The sequence below is a fragment of the Eleutherodactylus coqui genome, chromosome 13 (genome assembly GCF_035609145.1).
Source record: "Eleutherodactylus coqui strain aEleCoq1 chromosome 13, aEleCoq1.hap1, whole genome shotgun sequence".
NCBI classification, from domain to species: Eukaryota; Metazoa; Chordata; class Amphibia; order Anura; family Eleutherodactylidae; genus Eleutherodactylus; species Eleutherodactylus coqui.
Window position 1 is genome coordinate 57,692,799 of NC_089849.1, and position 14,451 is coordinate 57,707,249.

The 14,451-nt window shown below is 49.5% G+C and overlaps 1 protein-coding gene across 1 annotated transcript in view; it reads left to right on the forward strand.

Annotated features, from left to right (window-relative positions):
- Positions 1-14,451, forward strand: part of LOC136587970 (deoxynucleoside triphosphate triphosphohydrolase SAMHD1-like) — a 75,608-nt gene that overhangs the window by 13,176 nt on the left and 47,981 nt on the right. The window lies entirely within an intron of this gene.

Genomic DNA, 14,451 nt, shown 5'->3' on the forward strand with positions numbered 1-14,451 from the left:
AGTGTGTGTGGTCCATATATGATATACTTATGCAATTAGAATGTTCACTTTGGGTTCAGACCTCACTTGTTCCCGATGGTGACGTGACATTGGAGTGTGGCATTCCATCACTGCAGGTAAAGAGCTCATTTGCTGATCATGTGACCTCCTTCAGATTGTCCCGCCCTTTTAGACAAAATGTGCTGCACCTATCAAGTTGTATGTGTCAAGAATTACACCTGGAATAGATGAGTTTTATAGGTTGTGTTGTTTTCATTTTTCACTACTGTGTATTGAGATTGCAAGTGTTTTCCATTGATTTCAGTGGAAAACATCACATCGCATGGGTTTTTAAAAAAAATTCTAAATATGATAAAAGCTTCTTTCTTAAACTTTACATTTTTTAATAATAAACAAAACATTTTTTTAAAACTATTTTTACATTTTTCTTTAGTCCCTATAGGGGACTTCAACTTGTGATCATGCCATAGTATTACATTCCCTGTCAGATTGCAGTATAGTCTATCAAGCCACACCACAGGCATAGCTTCATAAGCAATCTGTATGTTTAAATATGGATACCGCGCTCCTTAGAACATACACATCCCGGTCAGTAATTATTTTCCTCCGCTCCGTTTATTGTACAACGCATTTCGTCTTAGCAAGACTTCCTCAAGTACATACTAATCACATAAAAGACACATCTATATATGCATACAATATGTAAAATAACTGATTATTACCTTTGCTGATTTGCTGGTCTCGTGGTTCCCGTCCTCCTCCGGCGTCCAGCGGCGTCCTGCCCTGCACTGTGCGTACCCGGTGACACGGAAGCACGTGACTCAGACGTCGCTGTAGTGGGCGCCACCCCTTGTGTGGGGAGGAGTAAAGACGGGCAAGACCACGGCATCTGTTTACGGAAGGTTCTCATGGTTACACATATGTACACGGTAATTCTAGCCAACACCGTGTACTATTGTTATATGCTATTGCTATGCAGGTTCATACACCCCTGTTTTATTATGCTCAGAATCTATAAATTTAAATTATGATTAGAGATGAGCGAACGTACTCATCCGAGCTTGATACTCGTTCGAGTATTAGCGTGTTCGAGATGCTCGTTACTCGTGACAAGTACCACGCGATGTTCGAGTTACTTTCACTTTCATCTCTGAGACGTTGGCGCGCTTTTCTGGCCAATAGAAAGACAGGGAAGGCATTACAACTTCCCCCTGCGACGTTCAAGCCCTATACCACCCCCCTGCAGTGAGTGGCTGGCGAGATCAGGTGTCCCCCGAGTATAAAAATCGGCCCCTCCCGCGGCTCGCCACAGATGCATTCTGACAGAGATCAGGGAAAGTGCTGCTGGTGCCGGAGCTGCTATAGGGAGAGTGTTAGGAGTATTTTAGGCTTCAAGAACCCCAACGGTCCTTCTTAGGGCCACATCTAACCGTGTGCAGTAGTGTGGAGGCTGCTTTTTGCAGTGTTGCACATTTTTTTTTTTTTGTATATCGGCCGTGCAGAGCATTGCGCCCTGCAGTAATTATACATACTCCAGGGACAGTAGTGGTGGTGAGGCATGGACAGAAGACATATATTTATTGAATATAGGCAGTGGGCCTTTGCAAAAACACTTGGGGGAAAAAATCTATTTGGGCTGCCTGTGACTGTCCTCAGTGTTCTGGGTCTGTGCTGGGTGTAGTTGTCCTCCTAATTCATACGCAGCCAGCTAAGTGTTACAGCAGGCTTGCGCAAAATTATTTCCTGGCTCTGTGTTGGCTGTTACATCACATTCCAGTCCACAGTGCAACAGTCTGCAGTTATTTTACATACTCCAGGGCCAGTAGTGGTGACGCAGGGACAGAAGACATATTTATTGAATATAGGCAGTGGGCCTTTGCAAAAACATTTGGGGAAAAAAATCTATTTGGGCTGCCTGTGACTGTCCTCAGTGTTCTGGGTCTGTGCTGGGTGTAGTTGTCCTCATAATTCATACGCAGCCAGCTAAGTGTTACAGCAGGCTTGCGCAAAATTATTTCCTGGCATTCCGTAAGCGAAGTCAGCCTCCAACCACAGGCCAATAAGCGGCACATTTAATAACAGCGTTCTGTTTCTGCACTACTGGTAATACAACATGCTGAGGGGTAGGGGTAGGCCTAGAGGACGTGGACGCGGGCGAGGACGCGGAGGCCCAAGTCAGGGTGTGGGCACAGGCCGAGCCAGTGCGGTGGCCAGGGGTAGAGGCAGGGCCAGACCGAATAATCCACCAACTGTTTCCCAAAGCGCCTCCTTGCGCCATGCCACCCTGCAGAGGTCAAGGTGCTCTACGGTGTGGCAGTTATCCACAGAGACGCCTGACGACCGATGAACAGTGGTGTGCAACCTTTGTCGCGCCAAGATCAGCTGGGGAGCCACCACCACCAGCATGCGCAGGCATATGATGGCCAAGCACCCCACAAGGTGGGACGAAGGCCGTTCACCGCCTCCGGTTTGCACCACTGCCTCTCCCCCTGTGCCCCAACCTGCCACTGAGATCCAACCCCCCTCTGAGGACACAGGCACTACCGTCTCCTGCATCCACACCCTCACCTCCGCTGTCCTCTGCCCCATCCAGCAATGTCTCTCAGCGCAGCGTCCAGACGTCGCTAGCGCCACTGTTTGAGCGCAAGCGCAAGTACGCCGCCACGCACCCGCACGCTCAAGCGTAAACGTGCACATTGCCAAATTGATCAGCCTGGAGATGCTGCCGTATAGGGTTGTGGAAACGGAGGCTTTCAAAGGTATGATGGCGGCAGCGGCCCCGCGCTACTCGGTTCCCAGTCGCCACTACTTTTCCCGATGTGCCGTCCCAGCCCTGCACGACCACGTCTCCCGCAACATTGTACGCGCCCTCACCAACGCGGTTACTGCCAAGGTCCACTTAACAACAGACACGTGGACAAGCCCAGGCGGGCAGGGCCACTATATCTCCCTGACGGCACATTGGGTGAATTTAGTGGAGGCTGGGACAGAGTCAGAGCCTGGGACCGCTCACGTCCTACCCACCCCCAGAATTGCGGGCCCCAGCTCGGTGGTGGTATCTGCGGCGGTGTATGCTTCCTCCACTAAACCACCCTCCTCCTCCTCCTCCTCCTCCTCCTACGCAACCTCTGTCTCGCAATCAAGATGTGTCAGCAGCAGCACGTCGCCAGCAGTCGGTGTCGCGTGGCACGGCAGCACAGCGGTGGGCAAGCGTCAGCAGGCCGTGCTGAAACTACTCCGCTTAGGAGAGAAGAGGCCCACGGCCCACGAACTGCTGCAGGGTCTGACAGAGCAGACCGACCGCTGGCTTGCGCCGCTGAGCCTCCAACCGGGCATGGTCGTGTGTGACAACGGCCGTAACCTGGTGGAGGCTCTGCAGCTCGGCAGCCTCACGCACGTGCCATGCCTGGCCCATGTCTTTAATTTGGTGGTTCAGTGCTTTCTGAAAAGCTACCCGCACTTGTCATACCTGCTCGGAAAGGTGCTCCGGGTTAGCGCACATTTCCGCAACTCCAAGACGGACGCTGCCACCCTGCAACATCGGTTTCATCTGCCAGTGCACCGATTGCTGTGCGACGTGCCCACATGGTGGAACTCTACGCTCCACATGTTGGCCAGGCTCTATGAGCAGCGTAGAGCTATTGTGGAATACCAACTCCAACATGGGCGGCGTAGTGGGAGTCAGCCTCCTCAATTCTTTACAGAAGAGTGGGCCTGGTTGGCAGACATCTGCCAGGTCCTTGGAAACTTTGAGGAGTCTACCCAGATGGTGAGTGGGGATGCTGCAATCATTAGCGTCACCATTCCTCTGCTATGCCTTTTGAGAAGTTCCCTGCAAAGCATAAAGGCAGACGCTTTGCACTCGGAAACGGAGGCGTGGGAAGACAGTATGTCGCTGGATAGTCAGAGCACCCTCATGTCTATATCTCAGCGCGTTGAGGAGGGGGAGGAGCATGAGGAGGAGGGGGAAGAGACAGCTTGGCCCACTGCTGAGGGTACACATGCTGCTTGCCTGTCATCCTTTCAGCGTGTATGGCCAGAGGAGGAGGAGGAGGAGGATCCTGAAAGTGATCTTCCTAGTGAGGACAGCCATGTGTTGCGTACAGGTACCCTGGCACACATGGCTGACTTCATGTTAGGATGCCTTTCTCGTGACCCTCGCGTTACACGCATTCTGGCCACTACGGATTACTGGGTGTACACACTGCTCGACCCACGGTATAAGGAAAACCTTTCCACTCTCATTCCCGAAGAGGAAAGGGGTTCCAGAATGATGCTATACCACAAGGCGCTGGTGGACAAACTGATGGTAAACTTCCCATCCGACAGCGCTAGTGGCAGAAGGCGCAGTTCCGAGGGCCAGGTAGCAGGGGAGGCGCAGAGATCAGGCAGCATGTACAGCGCAGGAAGGGGAACATTCTCCAAGGCCTTTGCCAGCTTTATGGCTCCCCAGCAAGACTGTGTCACCGCTCCCCAGTCAAGGCTGAGTTGGCGGGAGCACTGTAAAAGGATGGTGAGGGAGTACGTAGCCGCATGACCGTCCTCGGTGACGCCTCTGCCCCCTACAACTACTGGGTGTCGAAGCTGGACACGTGGCCTGAACTCACGCTGTATGCCCTGGAGGTGCTTGCTTGTCCTGCGGCTAGCGTCTTGTCAGAGAGGGTGTTTAATGCGGTTGGGGGAATGATCACTGATAAGCGTACCCGCCTGTCAACCGACAGTGCCGACAGGCTTACACTCATCAAGATGAACAAAGCCTGGATTTCCCCAGACTTCTCTTCTTCACCAGCGGACAGCAGCGATACCTAAGCAATACGTAGGCTGCACCCGCGGATGGAAGCATCGTTCTCTATCACCATCAAAAACGGGGACATTTTTGCTTCATCAATCTGTGTATAATAATCCTCCTCCTCCTCCTGCTCCTCCTCCTGAAACCTCACATAATCACGCCGAACGGGCAATTTTTCTTAGGCCCACAAGGCTCAGTCATATAATTTTTGTAAACAATTTTTATACGTTTCAATGCTCATTAAAGCGTTGAAACTTGCACCTGAACCAATTTTTATTTTAACTGGGCTTCCTCCAGGCCTAGTTACCAATTAAGCCACATTAACCAAAGCGAGTAATGGGTTTCACCTGCCCTCTTGGTTGGGCATGGGCAATTTTTCTGAGGTACATTAGTACTGTTGGTACACCAATTTTTGGGGGCCCTCGACTAAAGTGTAATCCAATTAATTTTTAGCCCACCTGCATTACAGCTGTGGGATATATTTATGTACCGCCGGTGGGTTCCAGGGAGCCACCCATGCCGTGGGTCCACACGGAGTTGTAACTGCATGTGTCCACTTCTAAAGAACCCCAGTCTGACTGGGGCATGCAGTGTGGGCCAAAGCCCACTTGCATTAAACATGACATTACCTCAGCTGTGATGGGCACTGCAATGGGATACATTAATGTACAGCCTGTGGGTTCCAGGGAGCCACCCATGCTGTGGGTGCACACGGAATTCCCATTGCGGAGTTGTACCTGCCTGTGACTATTTATAAAAAAACGCAGTCTGACTGGGGCATGCAGACACCTTGACAGAATGAATAGTGTGTGGCACATAGGTTCCCCATTGCTATGCCCACGTGTGCAGCTCCTGATGGCGGTGGCACAGGATTATATTTCTCATTGCTTCTGTACAGCATTGTGGGCTATCGCCCCGCCCCTTTTAAAGAGGGTCGCTGCCTAGCCGTGCCAACCCTCTGCAGTGTGTGCCTGCGGTTCCTCCTCATGGCAGATGCACTTATAAATAGACATGAGTGTGGCGTGGCATGAGTGCAGCTGAAGGCTGCGCAGGGACAATTTGGTGTGTGCTGTGGACACTGGGTCGTGCAGGGGGGGGGGGGGTTGGGCAGCATGTAACCCAGGAGAAGTGGCAGCGGAGTGTCATGCAGGCAGTGATTGTGCTTTGTTGGAGGTAGTGTGGTGCTTAGCTAAGGTATGCATTGCAATTGAGGGCTTTTCAGAAGTAAAATTTGTTGGGGGGGGGGGGCACTCTTGCCGCTATTGTGGCTTAATAGTGGGACCTGGGAACTTGAGATGCAGCCCAACATGTAGCCGCTCGCCTGCCCTATCCGTTGCTGTGTCGTTCCCATCACTTTCTTGAATTGCCCCGATTTTCACAAATGGAAACCTTAGCGAGCATCGGCGATATACAAAAATGCTCGGGTTGCCCATTGACTTCAATGGGGTTCGTTACTCGAAACGAACCCTCGAGCATCGCGTAAATTTCGTCCCGAGTAACGAGCACCCGAGCATTTTGGTGCTCGCTCATCTCTAATTATGATATATAACATTTAAAAATATGCAAATATTCAAATCTTGTCATATCATAATAAATAAAATTAAAATTAATACTCCCTATTCATACATATATACGCGAAAAATTATTAAATCAACATAAATACATTTACTAAAACTAAAAATATATATATAAATATATATAAAAACTTCACAGTTTTTCTAAAATTTCATTGAGTCCTTTAGGGATCAGTGTATTTATCCTAAATATCCAGAACATCTCCTTCTCTCTAAGTTTTTGTGTGGAGAGGTTCTGGATATATTCAATCGGAGTTACGCGTAAACCTGATGAGTCCTTGGCATGAATTGTGGAGAAATGTCGGGATATACTGTGTTTCATGTAACGCTTGTGTATATTACTGCGGTGCTGATTTAGTCGTTCCCTTAATGTGTTCACCGTTCTGCCTACATATCTAAGTCCACAAGGACATTCCAGCATGTAGATAACACCTTTAACGTTACAAGTAGAGATGAGCAAGCACCAAAATGCTCAAAGTTTCCAAGGACCTGGCAGATGTCTGCCAACCAGGCCCACTCTTCTGTAAAGAATTGAGAAGGCTGACTCCCACTACGCCGCCCATGTTGGAGTTGGTATTCCACAATAGCTCTACGCTGCTCATAGAGCGTGGCCAACATGTGGAGCGTAGAGTTCCACCGTGTGGGCACGTCGCACAGCAGTCGGTGCACTGGCAGATGAAACCGATGTTGCAGGGTGCGCAGGGTGGCAGCGTCCGTGTGGGACTTGCGGAAATGTGCGCAAAGCCGGCGCACCTTTCCGAGCAGGTCTGATAAGCGTGGGTAGCTTTTCAGAAAGCGCTGAACCACCAAATTAAAGACGTGGGCCAGGCATGGCACGTGCGTGAGGCTGCCGAGCTGCAGAGCCGCCACCAGGTTACGGCCGTTGTCACACACGACCATGCCCGGTTGGAGGCTCAGCGGCGCAAGCCAGCGGTCAGTCTGCTCTGTCAGACCCTGCAGCAGTTCGTGGGCCGTGGGCCTCTTCTCTCCTAAGCTGAGTAGTTTCAGCACGGCCTGCTGACGCTTTCCCACCGCTGTGCTGCCACGACGCGCGACACCGACTGCTGGCGACGTGCTGCTGCTGACACATCTTGATTGCGAGACAGAGGTTGCGTAGGAGGAGGAGGAGGAGGAGGAGGAGGAGGGTGGTTGAGTGGAGGAAGCATACACCGCCGCAGATACCACCACCGAGCTGGGGCCCGCAATTCTGGGGGTGGGTAGGACGTGAGCGGTCCCAGGCTCTGACTCTGTCCCAGCCTACAGTAAATTCACCCAAATGTGCCGTCAGGGAGATATAGTGGCCCTGCCCACCTGTGCTTGTCCACGTGTCAGTTGTTAAGTGGACCTTGGCAGTAACCACGTTGGTGAGGGCGCGTACAATGTTGCGGGAGACGTGGTGGTGCAGGGCTGGGACGGCACATCGGGAAAAGTAGTGGCGACTGGGTACTGAGTAGCGCTGGGCCGCCGCCATCATACCTTTGAAAGCCTCCGTTTCCACAACCCTCTACGGCAGCATCTCCAGGCTGATCAATTTGGCTATGTGCACGTTTAACGCTTGAGCGTGCGGGTGCGTGGCGGCGTACTTGCGCTAGCGACGGCTGGACGGTGCGCTGAGAGACATTGGTGGATGGGGCCGAGCACAGCGGAGGTGAGGGTGTGGGTGCAGGCCAGGAGACGGTAGTGCCTGTGTCCTGAGAGGGGGGTTGGATCTCAGTGGCAGGTTGGGGCACAGGGGGAGAGGCAGCGGTGCAAACCAGAGGCGGTGAACAGCCTTCGTCCCACCTTGTGGGGTGCTTGGACATTATATGTCCGCGCATGCTGGTGGTGGTGGCTCCCCGGCTGATCTTGGCGCGACAAAGGTTGCACACCACTGTTCGTCGGTCGTCTGCACTCTCAGTGAAAAACTGCCAGACCTTTCAGAGTTGCAGCAGTGGACGGCGCAGAATTCTGGGTGGTCGATAGATTGCTGGATGCACTTTCTGCCATCCACGACAGGACCTACTCACACTGCTCATTTTCTAATAAAGGTCTACCGCGTGGACCCATTAATTGTGAGATGAATGTGGGGACGCCAGAAACGCGCCTCTCTCCTAATCCCGCAGCAGTCGGCTGCGATACACCTGGATCAGGAGCTCGGCCTGTGCCCACACCCTGACTTGGGCCTCCGCGTCCTCGCCCGCGTCCACGTCCTCTAGGCCTACCCCTACCCCTCAGCATGCTGTATTACCAGTAGTGCAGAAACAGAACGCTGTAATTAAATGTGCCGCTTATTGGCCTGTGGTTGGAGGCTGACTTCCCTTACGGAACGCACAGCAGAGCCAGGAAACAATTTTGCGCACGCCTGTAGTGAGACGTAGGTGCGTATGACTGAGCTACTGGAATTCACAGCGCAGGAGCAGTCAAGTGGCCAAAGGCCAGTAGTAGGCCTTAAGTATTTTGCTTCTATTTTTTTTAAATGCTGAGCTGATACAGCAGACAGATACTGTAGGCAGCGTATAATATTATGTATACTCTTTCCCTCTGGCAGGATGACGGCGATCATGTAACAGAGACAGCAGATCCAGGAAACAATTTTGCGCAAGCCTGCTGTAACGCTTAGCTGCGTATTAATTAGGACTACTACCCCCAGCAGATAGATACTGTAGGCAGCGTATAATATTATGTATACTCTTTCCCTCTGGCGGGATGACAGTGCTGATGTAACAGAGACAGCAGATCCAGGAAACAATTTTGCGCAAGCCTGCTGTAATGCTTAGCTGCGTATTAATTAGGACTACTACCCCCAGCAGATAGATACTGTAGGCAGCGTATAATATTATGTATACTCTTTCCCTCTGGCGGGATGACGGCGATCATGTAACAGAGACAGCAGATCCAGGAAACAATTTTGCGCAAGCCTGCTGTAACGCTTAGCTGCGTATTAATTAGGACTACTACCCCCAGCAGACACGCAGTAAACTGAAGACGGTCACAGGCAGCCCAAATATACATGTGCTCCCCGACTTGCGAACAGGTTCCGTTCCGGGAGCCCGTTCGCAAGTCCGTTTTGTTCGCAAGTCGAACAAATGGTAGTATGGAGCGGGATCGCGGGTGGATCCCGCTCCATCCAACGTCGGGTGCAGGCTGTTCTTACAGCGGGCACCCAGCGGCAGCAGTTCCGACAAGCCATGCCGCTTGTCGGAACTGTTAACACTTTAAATACCGCTCTGACAGCGGTATTTAAAGTGTTAACAGTTCTGACGAGCGGCACGGCTCGTCGGAACTGCTGCCGCCGGGTGCCCGCTGTAAGAAACAGCCTGCACCCGACGTTCAGGGGGCCCGTACAGCGTCCCACGATGAGATCGCGGGACGCTGTGTGGTTGCTAGGCAGCCGGGGACCTCCTGAAAGGCCCCAGGGCTGCCTATGCAGAGTGCCTATCAAGCGCACGGCTTGCTAGGCGCTCTGCATAGACAGCCCTAGGGCCTTTCAGAAGGCCCCCGGCTGCCTAGCAACCGCGATCTGACCGGACAGGCTGCTATCAGGCTTGATAGAAGCCTGTCCGGTCCCTGCACAGTATGATGTAATGCCATAGCATTACATCATACTGTGCAGAACAGATTGTTCGCAACTAGCGAAATTCGTAAATCGAATGTTCCCAAGTCGGGGACTATCTGTAGTATTTTTCCCCAATTTTTTGGAAAAAGCCCACTGCCTATATAGCCTGAATATCTCTTTCCCTGCCTCACCAGTACTGGCCCTATACTCTGTACAATGACTGCAGACTGCGGACGCAATGCTCTGCACGCCCGATATACAAAAAAAAAATATTGTGCAACACTGCTAAAAGCAGCCTCAACAGTACTGCACACGGTCAGATGTGGCCCTAAGAAGGACCGTTGGGGTTCTTGAAGCCTAAAATAACTCCTAACGCTCTCCCTATAGCAGCTCCGGCACCAGCAGCACTTTCCCTGATCTCTGTCAGAATGCATCTGTGGCGAGCCGCGGGAGGGGCCGATTTATATACTCGGGTGACACCTGATCTCGCCAGCCACTCACTGCAGGGGGGTGGTATAGGGCTTGAATGTCGCAGGGGGAAGTTGTAATGCCTTCCCTGTCTTTCTATTGGCCAGAAAAGCGCGCTAACGTCTCAGAGATGAAAGTTAAAGTAACTCGAACATCGCGTGGTACTCGTCTCGAGTAACGAGCATCTCGAACACGCTAATACTCGAACGAGTATCAAGCTCGGACGAGTACGTTCGTTCATCTCTAGTTACAAGACATTCTTTGTTTAATCACAATATTTTCCCCGTTTGTTAGTTCTATATTTTTGGCCCCATGATTAATGTTAGAACAGCATTTACATCTTTTTTCCTTGCACTTATAAATCCCCCCTTCCCCCTACCACCCCTGATGATTCCTGGATTCAATTGCTTTATTTTTCTTCCTTTCTTTTTTGGGACACGATGGTGCGCTAAGATTTTTCAAAGTTTTGTTTCTCCTAAATATACAGGGGGGTGCCTTGGGAAGACTATTTTCCAAGAAAGGATCTTCCATTAAAATGGCCCAGTTTTTCTTCAAGATACGATTGATGATACTCGACTGTGTACTAAATTTCGTTACAAATGACGTACAAAATTTTTCCACATTTATTTTAACTTGATCCATTTTTCTTCGATGGTTTCCTCTTTGGTTCAATACTTTCTCATAAGCTGCATCTAGTAGTTCTTTGGGGTATCCCTTTTCTAAGAAGCGCTTTTCTAGAATTTTTGCCTGTGACTTGCAGTCACTTATTTTGGTGCAATTTCTTTTTATCCGCTGGTATTGGCCAAATGGTATACTGTTTTTCCAATTTTTTTGGTGACAACTGTGATAGCTTAGGTAACTATTAGTGTCTACCATCTTAAAATGTGTCCGAGAAATTATTTTCTTGTTTTCACCCTCTAGTTCCAAATCTAGATATATCGCTTTTTTTGCACTAATATTATATGTGAATTTAAACTGGAATTTGTTTTTAGCCAGGTCTTCTATATATTTCTTTAGATCTTCTTCTTTTCCATTCCATATAATTAGTAGATCGTCTATAAATCGTTTATACAATATTACTCTGACATCATTAAATCTGTCTCTCTCGAATATCCCCATAACTAGATTGGTGAAACTCGGTGCGCACTTTGTTCCCATCGCTGTCCCAGTCCGTTGGCGATAAAAATCACCATTATAAGTAAATATATTTTTTTCTAATATGAATATTAGGCTTTCTTGCAAAAACTCTCTTTGATGAGTTGGCATAAGTGGGTCCTCACTAAGTATTAATCCAACCGCCTTAACTCCCTTTTTATGATCTATGTTGGAATATAACGATTCCACGTCGATCGTACACCAAATGAACGACGATTTCCATTCTATATTGTCAACCAGCTCTAATAGATGTCCCGAGTCTCGTATATGAGAAGGTAAATTTATAACATATTTTTGGAGCTGGTGATCAATATATTCGGATAGCCTATGCGTGATGGCTTGCATTCCCGCTATTATGGGTCTCCCTGGGGGGTTATGTAGGTCTTTATGTACCTTAGGCACGTTTTATTGTGGTTCATAAGCAATCTGCAATGGCAGCCCTGCCATGGCAACCGAAAGGCACAGCGCGATCTCCAATTGGGACATTTAAATGCAGCTGTCAGATTTTAAAGGGTTAACAGCCATGACCAGTGTTCATGCTGATCGCAGCTGTTGCAGGTAGGTGTTGGAGGTCAAAGACAGCCAACACCCACATTGTATGGAGAGGATTCGACCCCTGATCCTGCTCCATACAAACTCAAACCTCTATGACGTAACTAAGTCATGGAGCATTAAGGGGTTAAATAAATGGTTTAGCAATCAACGTACATGAGAGGCCATTTTCTGATTTATTTCATACCCTGGACCCCAGGTTTTATTCATGTTAGTGGGAAGGTGAATAAGCACAATTGTAGAATTTGGGGAATTAAGAATCCCCACACCATGACTGAGCATGAGCGTGACTCACCGAAATGGAAGGTCTTCTGTGCCATGTCTCCCTATGTAAACTGTTTGGGCCATTCATCTTTGCGGAGTCCGCAGTAACCGGTCTCTCGTATCTGGACTTGTTGGAAAATTGGTTAATAGTGCAGCGAGCAGTAGCTGGCAAACGTAGCTCGAGTGGGAGCGCTAACTAAGGTTTGGTCGTGGTGATGGCTACGTTGTCTAAAATGGCAACTTGGGCAGCAGGCGGATTGCAATGGAGTTCATGTCAATATAGATTAGTATATCGTGTAATGTCTGTTGTGACGCCAGTGCCTTTGAGTGATGATGTTCTTGCAGTATATAAAGGCAAATCCAGGTAGATTGCAGTAAAACCAAAGGCACACAGTTTACTGAATAACACGGATTGAATACAACAGTCACACTTGGCAGCTTAGTCAACAATAGAAGCTTCAACAAAATTTGCATGCATATGAGATAACAGACAACGTTTCCTGGCCTCCTATGCTTGCAGAATAAAGCTGCCAGACAAAGTTACGTGCTTGTGGGGTTAGTTGGTCATTTGTGAAGGAATAGAGGGACTAGTGCAGGCTTTACCATGATCCCACTGACTTCTGACTACTCTGGAATGAATTGCACTCACGGTTGTGTTGACTACTCTCTGTACAGCCTCCACCGAGTCTGCCCTGGCTCTGGTTCCTTCCAGCAGGGTCGAAAAACACTCTGCGCCTGGTGCGCTGTCGAGTCAACGGCACTCTGCTCCAGTACTTCTGCAACGCTCTCTAGCTCCTTTCCCTTCTTGCACTGTGGCCTAACTCCTCACCTCCCGGCTGCTTCCTGCCCTTTTTTTTTCTCTTGCTGACCCACTTCCCTTTCCTCCGGCTCCCTTTTCCCGAGCTTCACGCCACTCCTCCCCACCACTAATCAGAAAAACAAGTGCAAGTAGTCAATCAGATATTTAGCCGTTAGGCAGATTAGCTTTAACCCGCTATGCAGGGAAAGACAGTGTCTTTCTCCGGCAAGGTGCCACCTATGACCCCTGAGGGCTCATAGTGCAGTCCCTAGGACTTATTAACCCTTTGAACTACCCTGTAGGACCCTCTAGGTTACTACAATGCCGCAACTGAATGATTATTATGTCTACCAACAAGACAATGCACCCACTCACTTACTCCTTCAAAGTCGTGCCTACCTCAACGCTGAATTGGAAGAGTGGGAAGAAATGACTAGGTCCTCGAGCAATGGATCCTGTGATCGTCCAACTTAACTCGCTGTGATTTATTTACTTGTGGGACTACATCAAGCACAAAACCAATGAGTCACCTTAACCACATAACCTTGATGAAAAGATGAGTAAGAATTTAGAAAGCCGTGGAAACTGATACCGGACATGTTAGGTAGAGTCTGACGGGAGTGTGATTAACGCATCGATGTTTGTTGCTTCACCCGTGGGGCTCATGTTAAATTAATATAATGTGGATAAAATCTGGGATTCTTATGTATCATAAAACCGCCTCTCGTGTGTCAGTCGCTAAGTAATAAATTCATTGAGTTGGGACTTTAGAGATACCCTGTTTGTTGGCTGCACTTCATGCCCTCTCAAAACTGGAATTAAAAGTCACCTCTATGATGATAATAATTAGAGATGAGCGAACGTACTCGTCCGAGCTTGATACTCGTTCGAGTATTAGCGTGTTCGAGATGCTCGTTACTAGAGGCGAGCACCACGCGATGTTCGAGTTACTTTCACTTTCATCTCTGAGACGTTAGCGCGCTTTTCTGGCCAATAGAAAGACAGGGAAGGCATTACAACTTCCCCCTGCGACGTTCAAGCCCTATACCACCCCCCCCCCCCGCAGTGAGTGGCTGGCGAGATCAGGTGTCACCCGAGTATATAAATCGGCCCCTCCCGCGGCTCGCCACAGATGCATTCTGACAGAGATCAGGGAAACTGCTGCTGATGCCGGAGCTGCTATAGGGAGAGGGTTAGGATTGATTTTAGGCTTCAAGAACCCCAACGGTCCTTCTTAGGGCCACATGTGACCGTGTGCAGTACTGTTGAGGCTGCTTTTTGCAGTGTTGCAAATTTTTTTTTTTGTATATCGGCC